We start from the raw sequence: 20,771 nt of genomic DNA on the forward strand, positions 1-20,771 counted from the left end.
AGGCTTCTACCGTCATGTCTCGATGAAGCTGCTGTTGTCCCCACCTCAGGGGAGGACACAGGGACAGCAAGCCAGACCTGTCCACGTGTGGGTACAAGAGAAGAGAAGAGGCAGCAGGAGAGCCTGGGCCACGTCTAGGGGCCCCTGAGGGGTCTGGGAGTGCTGGAGCACCCCCTCCAGGACACAGGGCCACCTGCCACAGACAGGAGGGGCCGGGACATGGCCCGTCCACAGGTGCTTGGGCCAACCTGTCTCTCCCCTGGTGACAGGCCACACACGGGGGCTCAGCCCCAGCAGGTCAGCCCGCTGCACCGTGTGGAGTCTCCTCTGGGTCACGTGCAGACAGGGCAGGGGTCAGATGCGTCTGCTCTCACTTTCACATTGACCTTCAGCTTCTCTTTGTTCTTTCTGCCCCTCACCAAGTACCGACATGAAGCCCTTGGCCTTCAGGCCCTCTGGCCTGGCCTGGGACACCAGGCCAGGAGCATAACTCCTGGGAGCTCCCACAGGGGGCCCATCCCAGGGCAGCCCCACCGCAAAGGCAACCAGCCAGCCACTGTCCCAGGTGTTGCTCCTCGTGGGGTCCTTTGTCTGCCTGCAGACAGGGCCCCTTCTTGTAGCCACGTCCCTCAAGCTGACCCCTTCCTGGTGACAACCACAGACCCCTTGCTGTGCATCTGATTACTTCTGGGTGCCAGCATGACTGGGTGCCAAGGAGCTGGTGCCCCCTGGAGGGTTTGGGGGCAGCATGAGGATCCGGGGAGGAAAGCCATGAACCGTGCCCTCCTCACACAGGCAAAGAGCAGCCTGGACACCCCCAAAGGAGAGGCAGGAGGGGAGGGCCACCTGCAGCCTCGGCCCCACGCCTGAGTCCCATGCCACGTGCCGCTTGAACAACCCCTGCGGGACTCTTTCCTTCCCCCCATCGCTGTGAGTGGCTCCTGCCATTAATCCTGCCGCGGTCCCCCCTGCGTCAGCTTCACTGCCACGCGAATCAGTGATCTGCACCCAGGTGGAAGCCATCTTCCGGAGCTGTGGCACTTCCGTGGGCTCCTTGACAGACTGGCAAGAAAGCACGTCCCCCGTCCTTCTTAGGCTGCCCCAGGGTCTAGGCAAGGGGCCGGGGGACAGGACACAACCCAGGAGGCCTTGCTTTGTAAGGAAATGTCTGGGGAGCAGGACCACAGGGAGGAACCAGGGAAGCAGCCCCCAGGACCCCCAGGGGGCCAGACACCTGGGGAAGCCCCCACCGCTGTTCTGGGATGTGAGCCCTGGGTGGGGGGCCCCTGCCGTAGCCTGTGGGTACAACCCCATCTTCCCCTCTCAGGGCCGGGTCAGCAGAGGTGGCCAGTGAGGCCCCAGCCCGTGGACTTCACTTTTGAACAAACCCATCATGAGTCTGACGCTTCCCTGGAAGGCCTTGTCGCATAAATTTCCATTTGGTGCCCCTGCATTCCCATCCTGGGAGCTATCCGCTGTACTTTGGGAAGGAACTGGGGGTCAAATGGCCATGCTTCAGGGGCAGCACGGATGGTGGCTCAGGGCTGGGTGCCAGACTTTGGCGAGACAAAGGCCCCAGTCCTGTGGAGGCTCAGGACACGGCTCCCGCGGCTGCGGGCCATCGACAGCCCTCAGCACCCACTCGGGACAAGGAAGTGGGGCTGTCGTTTAAAGTTGGAGGGGCTGAAGGTCGTATCCCTGAGCGTGCAGACACACAGAGGGAAAGACAGTTAGGCCTTCAAAACACGCTTCTTTTCTTTAAGGTCTGCAGATAAGACCTGGGAAGCACGATGGCTCATATTTGTGCCGACGCCCCCATGTGCAAAGCATTTTCCCACGCAGTGTCCTGTTTGGTTCCACACCCACGCTGATGATGATGTAAGATGGGAGCAAGCATCCCTTTTCATAGCTATGGAGACTGAGGCTCTGCAGAGCCAGCAGAGGATGAGAACGTCCTCAGGTAGCGCTCGCCCCTAAGTCATGACTTTGTCTACATCACTAAGCCTTACAAGTCTCCAAGGCTGCCTCACTTTCCCCACTGGATGATGAGACAGCTGGAGTTTCGAGGGGATTATGCCCTTTGCCCAGTGCCCATGCCCATGACTACTTGATCAGCAGGAGCAGGGTTTCAGGCTGCCAGGGTGCCAGCCCTCTCCACTACATCCAGTGAGCCCTTCTGCTCAGCACTGTTTGTGTGCATTTGGTATTGAGGTCCGTATGATGACTCGACTCTGCAACTTTCAACCCAGGAGGAAAGAGTCATATAGGTTTCCTCAGCCATTCTCAAATAGTTTCCTCTGCCAACTGGACGGTTCTATTCTAGCCTCTTCAACATAAGGGATTAAATTCAGTATGTATGGAGGTGAACATGCCTGACAGGCTGGGGTCAGAGCTGGGCCCTCTGCACTGTGAACATGGAAGCCGAGGAAGGTGGCTGCCCCCAGTGAACCCTGGAGGGCCTCCTGGAGGAGGTGTCAACAGCTGGGCTACGGAGGCAGCAGACAAATGGGGGCCATGCCGGGAGAAGCCATGTTTTTGTTAGCAACGCTGCCGCTCCGGCCATTTCCAATTGGACGGCTTTGGAACAGGAGAATGCAGGTCAGCAGGTTCATAAAAACACCTTCCTGGACTTTGTGCACATGTGAGTGTGTGGTGGGAGAGGCCGTGGGCTGGTCTAGGAATCAGAGCATAAAAATGTCTCTGGTTGAAAAGAAGGGAAGCATCAAGTTCCTTCACTGGGTCGGCGGGGTAGGAGGCAGGCATGTGGATTGCAGGCCTGGTGTGTGAGGCTCAGCACACCAGCCAGGGGCTGACCAGGTGTGACAAGGTTACCAGTTCAGATGCCACAGAAGGAAGCGTCAGCTGGTGAGAAAATGCAAAGAATACAATGGTGAAGTCAGGGCAGGGGGTCTGGGGGTGCGGGTTGAGGGGGGGGAGCTCTGGGGCAGAGGCCACAACCCTCGGGAGGAAGCAATCTCGGGGCAGCCCGGCGTGAGCTCGACACCTCCAGGTTTGGGTGGAGACACGATGCCTGGACAGTGATCACAGTCACCATCTCAGTGAAGAAATACCGGGCATCGTTTCAAATGGGCGAACTTTCTCACTGCTTCCCAGTTATAGTCATAAGTCCAGAAGTGCACCTCCCAGTGCTGAGGGCTCTGAGCACCCTGGGGGGCCTCAGGATTCCCTGCTTAAACCAAGAGGCAGGCGTCCACACCATCCCAGTCACCGAGGGCTGGCGACAACCCCCGCCTGTCCCAGAACTCAGGACCCCCTAACCCTGTTGAGCTCATGGTTCTTGCAAAGGCCTCTTTTTAGGGAGCTCCAGAAGACCCTGGAGGGTGAAAACAAGTGGGGTCACCAGGATATAACTGGGGTGCCCCACCGTGGTCACCAAGGGACTTGGGGCCCCATTCGGGCTTGCCACTTACCAACGCCAGTCGGCCTCTGCCAAGCCTCTGCCTCCTCTTTATGTTGGGGCTGCCAAGGTCCCCCCCACTGGCTCTTAGCTGAGGGCCTGCAGCAGGCAGGGGTCACTCCCAGGCACCTGGGCACTGCGCTGTGTCTGGGACTCTGAGCCCCTCCCTTCCTGAGGTGTGGCTTCACCCTCAGTCCCCCCGCCTTCCATTCTAAAGGACTTTCTCGGCTTCAGATGGGGATGTCATGGATAAGAAAAACGCCTTCCCAGATGCAGCAGGACAACCCGCGGGTGACATCGGCTTGCTGGGAATCCCGAGCTGGCTTCCTCGGCTGCAGGAATTCGTAGGATGGAGCAGAGCCACGGAGAGCCAGGCCCCCGTCCAGTGAGCACCGACCGTTCTCAGCACGTGATTGCAGCCAGAGAGCCCTGGGGCCCTTCCACTTGCAGGTCAGCTGGCATGGATGCCGGCCCCGGCCCGGCTCGGTATTTACTGAGAAAATATCACGTGCCTCCCCATCTGCTATTACACTTAATATCTGAAACCAGCCCACACAAAAACAAGGGGGTGTTTAGTAGCAGAGGCAGGCTCTCCGTGGCACACCGAGGACGTCTGATCCGAGGGACGCTGCGTCTCTGAGTCTCACATGGGCTGATCCCTTCTCCTCCCGTGGAGGTGGGGGGGCGCTAACTCGGGGCCCACCGGCGGGGGGGGACTTCTCACCCCGAGCCCAGCCCACACAGTGAGCCCTCGGCACTAGGCTGTCCTTCCCTTTTAGCACCTCCCAGAGAGCCTACCCTCTGCCCCCGAACGTCTCATCCATTCACTCACCAACATGGGCTGTGCACCTACCATGCGCTGGCCCTCGTTCCAGGTGCACGGGACACGTCAGCACAGGGACCAGCCTAGACCAAGACGCCTGGCCTGGTGGGAGTTGAGTTCCGGTGGGTGCAAGGGGCCGACTCTGGGACAGACGAGGGGAGTGGGTGAGGGGCTGCGCCGTAGGTGGCGAGAGGGCTAGGACTCCGGGGGTGGGGATGACATTTGAACAGAAACCTGCAGTGGGAAGGAAGCCGCTGCACGGACACAGGGGATCTGGGATGTCGGCTGTGCTGGAGGAGGAAGGCGGGAGCCAGGCAAGACCACAGAGGGCCTGGGCGTCAGTGTCCCGGGGCTGCTGTGACAAATCACCACAAACCGGGTGGCTTAAAACAACAGAAATGTGTTTTCTCACAGTTCTGGGGGCCAAAAGTTCAAAATCGATGTGTGGGCAAGGCCGTGCCCCCTCCGAGGCCCTAGGGAAGGCTCCCCAGCCCCTGTCCTGCTCCGGTGCCCCTGACACCTCACTGTGGCCTGCCTGTGACCTCACACAGCCCCCCTCCAGGGCTCCCCATTGCTTCTCTTCCTATGAAGACACTTGTCATGGGATCCAGGGCCATCCAGGGAAGCTGGCAGGGTCTCACCTTAAGATTCTTGACCTAATCACACCTACAAAGACCCCTTTTCCAAATGTGATCACATTCACGCATAGCAGAGGTTTTGACTGGGCCGCATCTGTTGGGGCCACCAATTTGACACACTGCAGCCTCCATGTCAGGCTGACAACCTGTGTGTCCTGGTGGGAAGTATGGAGCGGTGATGGGGGAACCCTAGATTCTCAGGCAAGGAGGGTCTAGAACAGCTCTAGTCCGAACCATCACAAGGCCGTCGGGGCCACCCTGCTCTGAGCTGGGTGTTCCACGGGCGGGGTGCTGCGTCCTGCCTTGGACGCCTCTACCTGCTGGACCGGTGCAGTCAGGATACGGAGGGCCTGCGCCGGTCGCCCTCCATTCTCAGGCATCCCCAGAGGCTTCTGTGCAGTGAGATCACATGTTCACACGTCCAACAGACATCAGCAGACCCCACAGTGAGGGGCACGCCTGTCCCGGCACAGGGCGACCAGGCCGGGCCCAGTCAATGACGGTTGCCAATGATGGTGGCAGAGAGGGCTCAGGGCAAAGAGGCATGTGCTGAGCTACAGGAGGGTGGCTGAGGGGCTCAGCACGGCCCCACACCGGGGTCTGGTGGGGAGGGTCCGCAGGTACTGGGGCCAGCACCTGGCGGTGGGGATGAGGGTGGGCGTGAGGCCAGAGGAGGGAGGAGGCTGGCCTCAGGAAGCCTGCCTGGCAGGGCTGGAGTGGGCCTCACCCTGGTGTCCTGGATGGGCTCCAAGCCAGGGAGTGGTGTGGCCAGGTGTGCAGGGTGCATTCGGAGCTAGGGTGCCCGGGCTGTGTGGTCCCTTTAGGATTTTTGAATCATGACGCGGATGCAGCCATGTCCCACGCGCTTTCCCACTGCGTCCGGCTTAACCTCCGAAGCCACGCTGGGAGGTGCGGAGGCCTCCATGCATTTTGTGGGAAGTGGTGGGAGGACTAGTTTTCATTTTCTTTCTCAGATACCTGGGTGTTCTGATCACGGCTGGGATGTTGCAAAGGTTGGAAATCCTCTCTCTGGTTCCAGCCAAGCTATTGAGCAGAAAGTGAGGTCAGGAGGCTGCAGTGAAGACCCAGGGCCTGGAAGAATGCCTGGCACGCAGCCCTTGGTGGGAAAGCTGCAGAGTTAATTCCTAATTCAAGAAAAGGAATCATGGGAAGAGACAGATGAAAAGTTATGGGTTGTAAAGTAGCACAAAAAGAGGAAACTTCAGTTGCCATATTGAAGGGGGACAGAGGAGAAAACCTCTACTTGTGTCCCCTCTGTCAAGCCCTTTGTAGAATATGGGTGAACTATGTCCTTTCCACTGTGTAAGGGAAAGACTCCCCGAAGTGACTGGAGTGATGAAACAATGTCTTCTCAAGAGAGCACCTGGCGCCCAGGGTGCCGCGCGAGCTGCCGAGCCGACAAGCCCCGGGACAGGCGCCAGGTGAGCCCCGGACCTCCTTCTGGGCCTGACTCCCAGCCTCCCTGCTTCCCAGGGGTGACACCTTGGGCAGCTCACCTGCTCTGAACCTCGGTTTTCTTGTCTGTTAAATGGGGCCAAGTGAGTGCAGACTTCTCAAGGTCGCTGTGGAGACTGAGGGAGATGACGCCCAGGCAAGGCAGCCTGCTGCCTGGTACGCACCTAGTAACGAGGCTATTACTTTTTATCTTGCTGTTATTTACATACCAGCCGCTGCGCCAAGGGTCAAGCATTGAAGGTACACTGATGATCAGAACATCCACCAACAGTTTTGATGTTTAGTTGGGTAGATAGACAAGAAACAAATCACGAGTTATCTGTTATCTACGCGTCACTCTGGGAATGCGGGTTAGGAGTTCGTGGGTTCTCGGTGGGGAGGCCAAGAAAGGTTCTCCCGCAGGGTATTCAGGGAATCCTGGAGTGAGTGCCGTGTACATGATCACACGTGTGTTCTATAGACGAGCCGACGCTGACCCTGGGTCCTCAGACTCGCCGCTAGGTACAGGGGTCAACGCTGTACGCACAGGAAAACTCATAGAATAAATATTTCATCGTGTGCTGTGAACAATGTTTTAACTATCTTGTTAAGAAACAAACGCCCCATCTGAAAAAAATCACGTGAAACATTCTCCATAGGTGTTTCCAGTATCCTACTGGTCAGCTTTTGCTAGGTCAGGCCACAGAACAAGCAAGCCCCGGATGCCCATGGACCGCAGCCCTCCCGTTTCACGCTCAGGCTGGGTGGGCTGGGTGTCTGCTCTCTGGGTCTTCACCAGCCAGGCTGAAGAGCCCCTTTCTGGGGCATCCCATCCTCTTGACTGAGACCCCTTGATCAGGAGGCGGTGCGAGCCTGTTGGGTGTGGCACAGGTCACACCTGCTCCCATGCCACTGGCCAAGCCAGTCTCAAGTTCATGCACAAAGTTAAGAGTGCCTGCCTGCCAGAAAGGAGGGATGAGTGATTGCGATCAGTAATATTACCTGTCAAAAAGCATCTTGAACAACTTGGTCATCCCAGAAAACGTCCAGGTACACGGAAAAGAATCAGCGTGTCTTGTCTTCGCGCCACTAGATGATCAGATCTGCTTTCTTCCCAGCGATTGACATATCCCAGCAAAATGTTTCTGCTTAACTATGTGAGATAAGATCTATTTTCAGTATGCAATATTCCTAGTGATTTTTTCTGCTTCTCCCAGCCTCTTTCTCAGTAAGAATGTATTATCTGATATGATGCAGGAATGAAAGAAGGCAGGCCGGTGAGCAGTCGTCCTTGCCCCTGCCTGCCTCCCGTAAGACACCCACTGAGCACATTTCCATCCATTCCTCTCCTTTCCCAGACGCATGTGTCTGGCTGGGAAATGCTTGGTGCCTGGCAGGTTGGTGGTTCCAGGATTAATTATTAAAACAGTCTTCCTTTGGGGAGGGGAACCTGGACATTTTCCTGCCCTGGATGGGTGAGCACCCTAGTTTTATTTGTAAAATGGGAAAACAGCTCCCAGGAGCTCAGGCAGGTTCCAGGCAAATCCCCTTCCAGCTGTAGGCCTCTGCTCTGAGGGGCACTGTCTTCCTGGGGCACAGGGCCTCGGTCTTGGGTGTGAGCTGGCTGTCTGGCCATGGCCCTCTCTGGTGTATCGGGGAGTCTGCGCTTGCATCTGTGACCTGAACTCTTAATCGGGGCAGGTCTGTCCTGAAGATCCCTCCCTGGTGGGGGCCAACACACTGAGCAGTTTGGGCCTTTCCCGGGTCCAGTTCAATAGGTCCAACAATTGCCCCACATCACAGACTGTTCCCACCCAATCAGGTAGGGGAGGGGGGCTGTAAGATGGTGGAGGAGGCAGATCATCGGGGGGCGGGGGAGGACAATTAGGACCACCTATGTCAGTAGGTGCATAGAAAGCATTTGGCAGAATTTAGTGTCTATTTACAATAGGGGCAAAAACCTTGCAGAAAACTAGGAACATCAAATAACTTTTCAACTTGACAAATCAGATTCGCAAATTCTATGGCTGACACAATTTATGGTAAGAAAATGGGATTCTTTCCTTCTGTGGTCAGGCACAAGGCAAGGTGTCTGCTCTCGGGCTTCTACTCAGCACTGTGCTGGAGGCCCCACCAGGGCAGGAAGACAGGGAAGAGAAATGGAGCTCATACAAGGAGAGGAACAACTGTGCACAGAACAAGATTGTCTGTACAGAAAATCCTAAAAGATTTGTAATAAAGCTGTTAGAAGTAATAAGTTTGGCAAGGTTGCAGAATAGTAGATCAATGTTCAAAAATCAATTGCAGTTCTGTGCACTAAGAACCAAATGCAAATTGAAATTTTTAAAGATACTATCACTTACAATAGCATCAAAATATGAAACACTGTGAATAAGCTTAAAAAACATGCCAGACTAATGTGCTAAAAAGCACAAAATATTCAGGAAATTAAAGGAGATCTATCTGAATTGAATGTTATACCATGTTCATGAATCAAGATTCAATGCTATTGAGATGTCAGTTCGCCTCACATTGGTCAATGATTTAAAGCAATCCCACTAAAAATTGTACCAGCTTCTTTTAGGATAGAAATCACAAAGCTGATTGCATATTTACATGAAAAGTACAAAGGGCCTAAAATAGCCAAAATAAACTTTTTAGAAGTGAAAAGAATTAAAACCAGAGGACTTATGCCACCTGATTTCAAGACTTTTTACAAAACTACAGAAATCAAGACGTAGCATTGGTATATGGATAACCATATAGATATATGCACAGAACAGAGAATCCAGAAAGACTCAAGGAGATATGATCACTTAATTTTCAACAAAGATGCCCAGATAATTCACTGGAAGAAGGGACAGCCTTTTTTTAGCTATGGTACTGGAAAAATTGGACATCTGTGTGCAAAATATGAGCTCTACCCTTTTCTCACACCATATGCAAACTTTCTAGTGTGGCCTGCTGGGTTTTGTTCTTGGTGAGTTTTTATCCCTATTTTATTGGGTAGCAGAGGAAGGCCCTCCATCAGGTTGACCCGAGGCTCCACTCCAGGTCCCAGATGAAAAAACTGAGGGTCACAGAGGTTAATGAGCTTGTCCAAGCAGGGGGCTAATCTGTGGAGGAACCCACTCAGCCTGCAGCTTCCTGCCTCCAATGTCAGCGGACTTTCTGTGGGTCACTTTGCTTCCTGGGACCTCCTGCAGGTCAAAGACAACCCCAGAGGAGAATGATCAGCAGGGCTGTGTTCCAAAGTCCAAGGGGTGTCAGTGAGCTTAAACCAGCACCTCAGGTACCGCAAGGGCAAGAAATCCGAAACGCCCAGGGGACAGTGTCCTCTGCTGTCCGCGGCAGGGAGAGAAGGGCCTGCCCAGTGGTGGCGCCAGAGAGCAAGGCAGGAAAGGCGCCGCGAGCTACCACTGTCAATCTTTCCCAACAAAACCTTCAATACAATCTGGGTTTTGCAGATGCTTGGGGGAAGAGTGCTGTTTCTGGAGAATTCTCTGAGGCTTGTTGCCAGGAAGGTTTAGGGTAAGAACAAAATTTGCACCGAGGGAACGCCCGCACCTGGGATGCCTCTCCTCTTTCTCAAGGGGAATTGGGGAGTCGGCACTCCTGACGACCTGCAGCCTCGCAGTGAGATAAAAATGTACAAGGGACTTGTGTCTGGGAAGACGATGTCCACGGCCACCCAGGCCCAGTGACGTATGCAGTGGACTCTCTGGTGGCCTCTGGTGCTGCACTAGGGCTGGGCTTGTCCGGGGCTGTCCACAGCCTGCAGTCCTGCAGACAGCGAAGCAACTTCCTGCAAAGGCAGGGCGTTCTTATTATGTCCACGCACTCGAGAGGAGGCTGAAGCCGCCTGGTTGTGGAGGGCTGGTGCCCAAGCCCGGACCATAGGGTCGCCCTCTCTGGCTTTGTGCTCTCTGAGCCCAGGCTTTCTGATCCCAGGCTGTCCGATTCTCCCAGGCTGAAGCATTCCCCAGTCTGGTATACTGTGCTGCCTGTGCGGGCACGTGCGCCAGGCAAGGGAGGGTGACCTGTCCTGGGATGCGCATTGCTGCCAGGCCACCCTGCCCCGGAGGCGAGCTCCCTTAACCACCCCCACAGCTCCCAGCATGACAGGCTCTCCTGGCTGCCCTCCGACTTGCCACCCACCACACAGGTGGCACCCTGCTCCCGACGGTTAGTGCCACACTGGCCTTCTAATATTCCAGGATTCTGTGATCCCCAGTGCTGTCTGGGAGCCCGGGTATGTGAGGACGGCCCCCACTGAGCTCTCAGAGATGCTGGCCCCTCCCCGACCCACGCGAGAGGCTGCGGTCTGCCGAGAGTGCCTGGGGCCTTGCTCACTGCCCAGCCCTCTGGTGGGTTTGCTGGCCTCACGTGCATCTTTGAGCCTCTGACCCCCTCCACCGCCCACCATGGCAGTTCTCCCCTTCATTTGTGTGGACGGGCCCTTCCAGGCTTCTGGAAGGACAGTCAGAGGCATCTCCCAGGCACTCCCTGGCCACCCCCTCTCCCTTAGCAACCTGACCCCCACCCTCGTGCCGGCTCCCTCAGGATACCTGGCTCTGTTGGGACACTTCAGCAAGGTTCAGTGGCCCCAGCTGGGTGATACTGTGACTTGACCACTTACTGCTCTGGAGGCCAGGAGGGGAGTTTGGGGTGAGACCTGGGAGCATGTTACCTCACAAGGCAGAGGTCTCTGCACCCCACAGGCAGGTGGAGAGCAATTGTCTTTAACAGGGAGGAATGGGCCACCTGTGCCAGCCAGCAGGCCAAGGGACCCAGAGTCCCCACATTTCCTAGGGCATCCATGTGGCTGCCCATCCGCCTCTTGGGTCCAGTGCGTCCATGTGGCTGCCCACCCACTTCCCGGGGGTCCAGTGCTTTGCTCCAATCAGGGACCCGAGCTTGGCTGAGGAGGAAGGGAGGCCTATGTCCAGGCCCCATTGGACAGGACCCGGGGCGCATCTCAGGAGGGGTGCAGGGTGGCCTGAGTGGGCCGCCTTGGAAGAGGCAGCCGGACAGGACGGGGGAGGGAGAGGGGAGGAGAGGAGAGCAAAACCCTCTGTCTCTGCCCAGTGACACACAGTCCTATACATCTAAGTCAAGACACCTGCTGGGGTAGTGCTACTAGGGGTTCAGGAGGGTGCAGGCGGGCTGAGCTGCTGTCCACTCCGTTTGCACACAGGGACGCAGTGAGCATCAGCAACAGGCCAGAGCACCGCCCTGCGGCCACAGGAGGAAGCACGCTAGTAACCGAGATGTACACAAGGGCTGCAGCCACTTGGCGGAGGGGGACACTTTCCTTGGTGACAAATGGATGAGGAGGAAATGCAGAATTCAGTGGAACACTTCAATGGAAGGTGATAAAACAATTACACACAAAAATCGAAGGACTGTGACTGCAGAATTGGAGAGATTTTCAGGGCTTGACACGTTTTCTTTATCAAAGAAAGAAACTGACCCAGTGGTCTCAATTTACGATCTCAGGAAGGCTAAGAAACTAGAGGGGAAAATAATAAAAATGGACATAGATCATGTTAGTAGAAACATACGTAGATTGTATTCTTAGTGAAAACAAATGCATTTAAATATGAAAAAGCTGAAATTGGTCACTAAAGCCATGAGCTCATCCAAATCAAACAAATGAGTGGGATATTTGGATTAACCCAGGACAGGGATGGCCGACCTCTGCACTACTGACACTTTAAGCCAGATCCTCTGTTGGGGGTGGGGGACGTCCTGGGTGTTACAGGCTGTTGAGCAGCACCCTAGCTTCCACTACTGGTAACACCCTCCCCCCCGCTGGGAAAAACAAAAATACCTCCAGATGTCCCCGAATGCCTGTGGGGAGGAAGTGGCCCCCGGCTGAGGAACCCTGCTGCAGAATAAGAAAGACCAGAAGGCCGCAGACCCGTGTATCTGAGGGGTCATCAGCTGATCTTATCTTTTCAACAAGAAATCCTATCTTTGGTATAATTTGGTATAATTTGTTTCTGAGCATTCCTTGAGTACCTATCACATGATGAGAAAAGCTGAACAAGATTGGAGATACCAAGTGACTACTTGGGGATGTCGTGTCAGTCAGCAGGGGGTGGAGGTGCGGCAGACCAGCCGGCACGGTTTGCGTCTGGCAGGAAAAGACCCGAGGCTTCAAAACAGGGAATGATCTCCAGTTGATGAGTACTGGCGACAGGACCTCTGGTAACATCACGTCTTCTAGATGGACTACATTCTGGGGGAAAAGGCTATAAAAACGTGGCCAGGAATAAGTGGCTCGCAGTGCCACGTCCCTGCCCTCCCCGACTCCACGGGGGCATCGCCTGGGGAGGGCTGCCCTCGGCACGAAGCCCCTTCTCGTCCAGGTGCTCTGGCTTGTCCCCCACAGCCGCCATCGTCCAGCTGGGCCCTCGGTTGGTGCTCACCCGCTCCCTGGGACTGGAGGAGCCCCCAGTGTCCTTGCAGGTGGTGTTGAGCAGCCCCCTCTGATGCCTGTGCCTGAGGGGCCCCAAATTCCCAGGCCTTGGGGCCAGGCTGTTCCAGCAGAGACAGGAGAGAAGATCTCCTTGCCGCGCTCTGGAGACCCGGGTCCCCTGGTCCGTGGGGTCCGTCTGTGGGCAGGGGAGCGCAGCTGGGTGGCCCCACCTGCGTTGCCCCTGCAGCCAGAGCACCTCCAGGACGCCACCGCAGGGGTCTCCCTCCTGTGCGATGCCACAGCCGGTGTCAGGGATTTGGCATCACTCTTCAAAGTGAAGTTTGTTTGCTGTTTGATCCATCCCTGTGGCCGGTTTAACTCCACAGTGAGCAGCTCACCTGTATACTCAGGTGACCAAACAGGAAGCTGCCCGTGGTGTCCTGTTGTGATCAGTGTCACCCTTTCATCCTCAAAAGTGACCTGGTTCCTTCACAAGTTCTGTGCTCACCCTCTCCCAGTTGTGTGGCACCATGTTGCAGAAATCCTTGTCCAGACGTCTGGCAAACTTGGTCCTTTTATGTACCCAAGCATGAAGTCAGATTAGGGGCATTTGGGGTAGAGATCCCAAGGCCACACGGAGTCTGCCTTCTTGAAGAGCACGCAGAGGCCTCGACGACTCAGGACTCTCAGCCTCTGCCCACCCTGCTCTGGCTGCCAGGCTCACCTGGGTCACTGCGAGAATGCATCTCTCTTCTTCCAATATCCCGTCCCCCTCCGTGTCCTGCACCCACCGTCCCACACCAGAATTATATTTGCAAGACAGCTTGCATCCTGCACTTCCCTGGTGTAAAAGCTGCCGCATCTCTCCAGCTGGGTGGGCAGATGCTGTGTAGTCCCAGCCTGTGTTCTGACACCTGCTGGGCTTGGGACGTGCTGAGGCTGAGGACGCAGGCATGGGATGGACAGTGCAGCCCGTATCTGGGAGGGCATCAGCCCCACAGGGAAAAAGGCTTCAATACGGAGTCCATGCCTGGATGCAGGGGTGCACAGGGGCTGTGAACAAACGAGAGGTGTGGAGTCTCACCAAGCTTGGGCAAACTTCCTGGAAGAGGAGGTACCACTGCTGGTCTTGGGACACGTAGGGAGTAGCTAGGTGGGGAATGCAGGAAGCCATTCCCAAAGAGGGACCAGACCAAACCCCGCCAGGTGAAAGCAGGGCGTCCTGGGCACATGCAATGGTGGGGGGTGGGCTGAGGCTGGGGACCCCAACCCCCAGGGCGGGGGGAGGCCCATGCTGCTGCCTAAGAATTGGGAGCCGGCAGAAACTTGAGCTCGTGCTCACTGGCCCCGCGCCTCCAAGCAAGGTTTCCTACAAAGATCAACTTCCAAAAACATCAGAGATAAGTTAGAGGGACCCCATAGCATAGGACCACTGCAGCCTGGGGCACAAACAGGTCCCAGAAGGGGCCTCAGCATCACGGGAGAGCAGGAGAGCCACAGGTGTCCCAAGGAGTGCAGCCCACGCTGCCTGGGCCCTGAAATGGGACTCATTCCAGTGCAAAGTGTGTGGAAATAAACTAAGACCCACCAAATATGTAAGAAGGGGGCTGCTGACCCCAGGCCCACTGCAGTGAGAGAGTCAGCCGCTGTCGCTCACAGTCCTGCCTTCTCTGGCAGGCCCTGAGTTGGAAGCAGGGACGAAATGAGAGATGCTGTCGGTTATTAACCCAGTCCTGGCCATTTGGGGCTGGTTGGTACACTGTGGGTGTTTGGCCTCCTGGCTTGTTAGCAGAGGCAGTGGTCTGACTGCCCACAGGTCCGACGGCAGCAGCTGGCTTCCCGGGCCGGACACTGGGGGAAAGGGGCTGGGCTCCTGAGCTGCAGGCTGCCGGCTGCGGGCTGGAGGTTTACTTTTATGTTTGGTCAGGCCATTGTCCCTTTGTATCTCAGTCTCTCAAGTGACATGGGGGCCATTTTGGACGTGATAATCAGCACACTGGGCACCCTCACGAGGCACACCCTTGCGGTGTTCCAGCACCTGCCAGGCTGCCGTGGGTTTGGGGCAGCACGGGGTGGAGAGCTGGTTCAGTGCTCAGTGGAGACCTCTTCTGTCTGGACCTGATGTGGCCACGTACAAGCGCAGGAAGTGCGCGGACGCCCCGGGACTGTGTCCAAGGGGAGGCGTGTGCTAGGTCCTCCTGGGCCGGAGGGTCCATGAGAACCGTTTTATTGAGACAGATGGTATGCAGTGGATTGAGAAATTGCCCTGGTTGGGAAAACAATAAAAAAAAACTCCCAGAAAAAAATATTGAAGAGGAAAGTGCCAGATCAAGGGAAGAAGACAAGTTTTAAGCATGTGGGAAATTGCAAACAAATAAAAAAAAACCGAAGAGGAGGAGAAGCTTGAAGTGTCCGTGTGCCAGCACCGGGGGATTTGGCCGGATGGCGGTTATGACTGCATTTCAAGTGTAAGATATGCATTGATTAATTTCTCTAGCCTTCACCAGAGTTACACCAGCAACTCCCAGAACACTAATTAAGGAGAAGAGGCGGACAGTGACTCATGCTGGCGAGAACCCAGCTGACAAAACCCTCCCAACCCTCGGAAAGTATCCGCGGTCCTCATGCGATGGGAATTGCCTCGAGCAAGGCAGCTTTGGCCTGAGGTCAGGAAGATAATGGAGACAGAGCTCTGATTAATGGGAGTGTGTGTGTGTGCCTGTGTGCGTGTGCACACACGTGCGCAGGCTGTGGGGGGGTGTTCCCAGGAAAGCTGGCAGGGACATCTCCCTCCTGGGGCCGCCCCGCCAGCAGGAGACTGATGGACCCGCTGTGTGCTCCGGGGCTCAGATTCCCAGGAGAACAGTGGAAGCCAGTGCCGAGGGAATTGCTGGGCTCCCAGCTCAGCCGCCACCGCGGGCTGCAAGTCCCCTCTTCCAGCTGGACCTGACTGCACAAGGCCGTGCTGGCTGACCGGACTTCTGCTTGAAAGCTTGGGTGGTGGAGACAGACAGTCACTCACTCACTCCCAAAATGTGGTGGGGAAAGCAGATGAGGCAGAAAGCATTTGACACAGAGCTCAGTGAGTAAGAGAACAGGACACCCAAACATATATTTTTCTGTCCAAGTGGCTTCAGTCCCTGTGTGGCACCGTGGCTGCAGAGCTGACGGCCACGTGGCTGGGCCACCAAGGACCCACAGCTTGGTGCTCCTTTAGGAGTCAGGATTTGAGGGCCGACCTCATCCATCGTCCCCAGGCCAGAGTTGGGAAGAGGCACTTCGCTTTCTGTTGTAAAGCGCACCCCACGTGCAGACATGCCAGCTAATCTCTGTACGTACAACTTGTTGGTGTGCACAGAACTTGCAGCCCTCTATGTGGGTTATATAAAATGTATTATACTTGCATGGGGCAATTTGTCTTTACCCTTGATCCATGTGGAAGGGTTTGAGTTCAGATAATAAACAACTTGCTATTCAGGCAGAAGTAATACTGTCCTCCAAAACTGGGATGGACCAAATGGTGGTTGAATTTGTCCCAGCTGCAGGGCGTGGTGTGTGTGTGTGTGTGTGTGTGTGTGCATATGTTAAAGATTGAGGCAGGAAAACATGGGGGTCAAGAGCAAGGACTCTTGGGATCTCACTTCTGCTGGTCATATAACGCCGGGCTTGCAACTTAACCTGTGTGACTTCAGGTTTTCTAACCATGGATGGCGATGGTGAGAGCGCCTGGCCTGTGGGACTGAAGAAGCCGGCACAGGCAGTGGAGAAGGAGGAGGCACGGCCTGTGGGAGGCATTCAGCCCTCGGTCCATGGTGCACTTTGAGGCTGGCTGGATACGGCAGGCAGTGGTGTGGACGGGCTGCCTTGGGCGTGAGCAGCTACGGGAACATGCTCCAAAAGTAGGCACCACCCCGCCGTGTAACCTGGCGCCGGCACGAGGAATGACCATCACAGCAACAAACCCTTTGTTACAAAGATGTTTTAAATTTTTAACATACGAATAAATTGTGATGGGTAATTTTATATGTCAACCTGACTGGGCTGAAGGAAGCCCAGAGAGCTGGTAAAACATTTCCAGGTGTGTCTGGGAGTGTGTTTCCTGAAGAGATCAGCCTTGGAGTTGGCGGACTGAGTAAAGAAGCCCCCCTCACCAGGGCAGACGGGCATCACCCCGCCGGCTGAGGACCCCTACAGGACACACAGGAGGAGGGGTGAACCCTCTCCCTGCTGAGCTGGGACTCCACCTCCGGCCCTCAGACGCTGCAGTCCTTGGTCCTTGTACCTTAGATTGGACTGATGACACCCGCAGGCTTCCTGGTTCCCAGCTTGCAGGGGGCACATCACCGGGCTTCCCTGACGGCACAGTCGTGAGCCGATTCCTGCGCTCGGCCTCCTCTCCCACATCTCTACATCCTATTGGTTCTGTTTCTCTGAACAACCCAGGCTGACAGAAACACTGGAAATACAGGACTTTACCTAAAAAGGGGAGAGCAGGATGGTGGGAAGGATGTGAGAAGGGCCAGAGCCACTGAGCTATGGGGACAAGGACAAGCAGGTGGACACTTAGGAAGGCAGTGCCTGTGGACCCTGGGCCTCAAGGGCGGCCGTGGAGTAAAAGGATGAGACCCACTGTGCTCCCCAAGCACCTCTGTGTCTACTTGTGTGTGTGCACTTTGCTGAAGAAACTAGATAGGGACCTTGCAGCGTACCCACACCGTTTTCCTGTTACAGCTGACAGGCATGGGATGGGGCAGAGCTGTCCGTGTCTGTTTGAAAAGGGGACAGATGCCCAACCATGGCACACGCAGCGAGGGAGGCTGAGCCCCTTCCTTGGACTGGCAGTGCTGGCTAGTGCGCTGGGCCAAAGGTCAGTCAACTCCGTACTTTATTCAACAGATCCTATATGCTAAGAAAAATGTCTGGAGGATTTTGGAGGCTTTTTAAACATGAGGCATTTTATCTCTCACATAGAAAGGGGGGCACCCCGAGCAAGGCAGTGACAGCTGAAGGTGCCCTTTTTAAGGTGCAGCTGTGATCGCACAAATTTGCCTATACCAGTCACTGCTCTTTCCAATATCACAACAAGCAGGGGCCTTCTCCCTTCTTGAAATGAGAGTATCTTCTTCAAACAATTTTATTCTGATGCATTTTTGCTTGTTTTCACTTAAACCTTTTTGTTTTGAGATAACTTTCCATTTGCATGCAGTTGTAAGAAATAATGCAGAGAGATCGTAAATAGCTTTTATTCAGTTTCTGCCAATGGTAATGTCTCGCAAACTGTAGGACATTATCACCACCAAGAAACTGACATTGATAAAGCCAACATGTGGAACAGGCCATCACCCCATCATTCCACATTGCACCACCATGGAGATCCCTCCTATGGTCCCTTTGTGGCTACACCCAGCCCCCTTCTGCCTCCTCTTCTCAATCCCTGGTGACTGCTTTTCTGTTCTCCATTTCTAGAATTTTGTCATTTCAAGAATGTCAAACAAGTAGAATCATGACATGTAATTTCTGGGGATAGGCTCTTGTCACTCAACGTGATTCCCTGGAGAGCCACGCAGGCCGCTGCACGTGGCGGTGGTCAATGCCTTTTCATTGCTGAGTATCCTGCTCTGGAACAGGGAGACCACAGCTTATTCAACTCTTTACCTTTGGAAGGAAATTTGGGTTGTTTCCAGTTTGGGTTTATAGTGAATAAAGCTGCTATACACATTTGTGTATATAGGTTTTTGTGTTAGCATAAGTTTTTATTTCCTGGGATACGTGCCCAGAGGTGAAATTCCTGGGTCATATAGCAGTTGCACATGTAATATTTGTAGACACATACGAACTGCTTTTCCAGAGTGGCTCTATCATTTTACATTCCCACCAGCAAGGTATAAATGATTCAATTTCTCCACATCCTCACCAGCATTTGGTGTCACTTATTCCTATTTTAGCCATTATTGTAAGTGTGTAGTTATACCCATTTCAGGTTCCGTTTGCATCTCTCTGTTGGCTAATGATGCTGAAGATCTTTCCTGTGCTGATTTGTCATCTGTATGTCCTCTTGGATGAAATGTCTGTTGAAATATTTTTCCCACTTTCTGATTGAGTTGTTTGATTTTATTTACTGTTGAATTTTGAAAATTCGGTATATGTATTCTGGATATAGTCATTTGTCAGACACACAGTTTGAAAATATTTTCTCCCACTATTTCTTTTTTTTCTGTCTCTTAGTGTCTTTCACAGCAAAGCCATTAAATTTTGATGACATCCAGTTCATCAATCTTTCCTGTTGTAGATTATATTTTTGGTATCAAGTCTCACAACTCTTTGCCAAGCTCTAGATCTGAAGATTTTCTCTTCCTTGTTTTCTAAAAGTTTATAGTTTTAGGTTCTGTATTTAAGTTTGTGATCCATTTTCAGTTACACTTTATTAAAAAAGATACTTAGCTTGAAGTTTGATTTTTGCCTTTTGATATCCAATTGCTTCAGCACCATTTGTTAAAAAGCCTGTCTTGCCCCCATGATTTGCTTTTGCACCTTTATCAAAAATCTGTTGGGAGTATTTGTGTGGGTTGATTATTGTGTTCTCTGTTCTGTTCCATTGATCTCTATGTCTATTCCTTTGTCAATATCACATAAGTGTGATTACTGTAGGATGCAGTAAGTCTTGAAATTGAGTTGTGGCTGCTTCCTTCCACTTTATTCTTTTGTAAATTGCTTTAGCTGTTGGTTACTTTGTCTTTCCATATAAATTTTAGAATGATTTTGTCTATATCTACAAAAAAAGTCTTTCTGAGGTTTTGATAGGAGTTGCATTAGATCTGTATATCAATTTGGGGAGAATTGGTATCTCTACTACGTTGTTTTCCAACCCGTGAACATGGTTTGTCTCTCCACTTATGTAGATCGCCTTTGATTTCTTTCACGAAATTGTGTAGTTTTCAGCATACAAGTCCTACACGTGTTTTGTTAGATTTATACCTAAGAATTTCAAGTTTTTGTGAACGATTATAAATGGTATCATTTTTAATTTTGATGTTTACATGTTAATTATCAGTATATGTAAATACAATTGATTTTTATATATTTGTCTTGTATCTGGTCACCTTTTTGAACTCATTTACAAGTCTAGGAGCTTTTTCATAGACTTCTTAGAATTTTCTATGCAGAACACCATGTCATCTGCAAATAGGGACAGTTTTGCTTATTCTTTTCCAGTAGTACACATTTCCTTTGTCTGACTACTGAGGTGGCTGAAATTTCCAGCTATATGTTAAATAAGAGTGGGCATCCTTGCCTCATTCCCAATCTTAAGAAGAAAGCATTCAGTCTTTCATCATTAAGCATAATTTTAGCTGTAAGTTTTTCAAAGGGACACTTTATCAAGTTGAAGAAGTCCCTCTCTATGCATATTTTTCTGAGAGTTTTATTTTTTATCATAAATGGATATTGAATATTTTAAAATACTTTTTGTGCATCAAATGATATAGTTATCTGATTTTTCTTCTTTAGCTCTTTACTTTGATGGATTATATTAATTCATTTCCAAATAGAGAATCAGACTTGCATGCCTAGGATATATCCCACTTGGTCATAGTATATAATTATTTTTATATATTCATGAATTTTGTTTGCCAATATTTTGTTGAGGATCTTTGCACTTATATTTATGAGAGATATTGGTCTATAGTTTTCTTTTTGTATTGTTTTTTTTCTGGTTTTGGCATCAGGGTAACACTAATTTTATTAAATGAGTTGGGAAGTGTTCCCTCCTCTTCCATTTTCTGAGAAAAATTGTGTAAAATTCATGCTTACTTCTATTTAAACATTTAGTAGAATTCTTCAGTGGAACCATCTATGCCTGAAATGCTGGGGTGTTTTTTTTTTAAGTTTCAAAATTATGAATTCAAGTTCCTTAATACTTATAGGTTATTCAAATTATTCATCTCATGTTGGGTGAGTTGTAGCAGATTCCTATTTTTTTGAGTAGTTGATCAAGTTCAACTAAGTTGACAAATT

General features: G+C 52.7%; 1 long non-coding RNA gene across 1 annotated transcript; it reads left to right on the forward strand.

Moving 5' to 3' along the window:
- The first annotated feature begins 1,040 nt into the window (after window positions 1-1,040).
- On the forward strand, window positions 1,041-6,909 carry LOC118920410 (uncharacterized). Its single transcript, XR_005027899.2, has 3 exons — window positions 1,041-2,865; window positions 3,636-3,868; window positions 5,854-6,909. It is a non-coding gene; the product is annotated as an uncharacterized LOC118920410 (long non-coding RNA).
- Window positions 6,910-20,771: the final 13,862 nt, after the last annotated feature.

This window comes from Manis pentadactyla, chromosome 6 (assembly GCF_030020395.1).
Source record: "Manis pentadactyla isolate mManPen7 chromosome 6, mManPen7.hap1, whole genome shotgun sequence".
NCBI lineage: Eukaryota > Metazoa > Chordata > Mammalia > Pholidota > Manidae > Manis > Manis pentadactyla.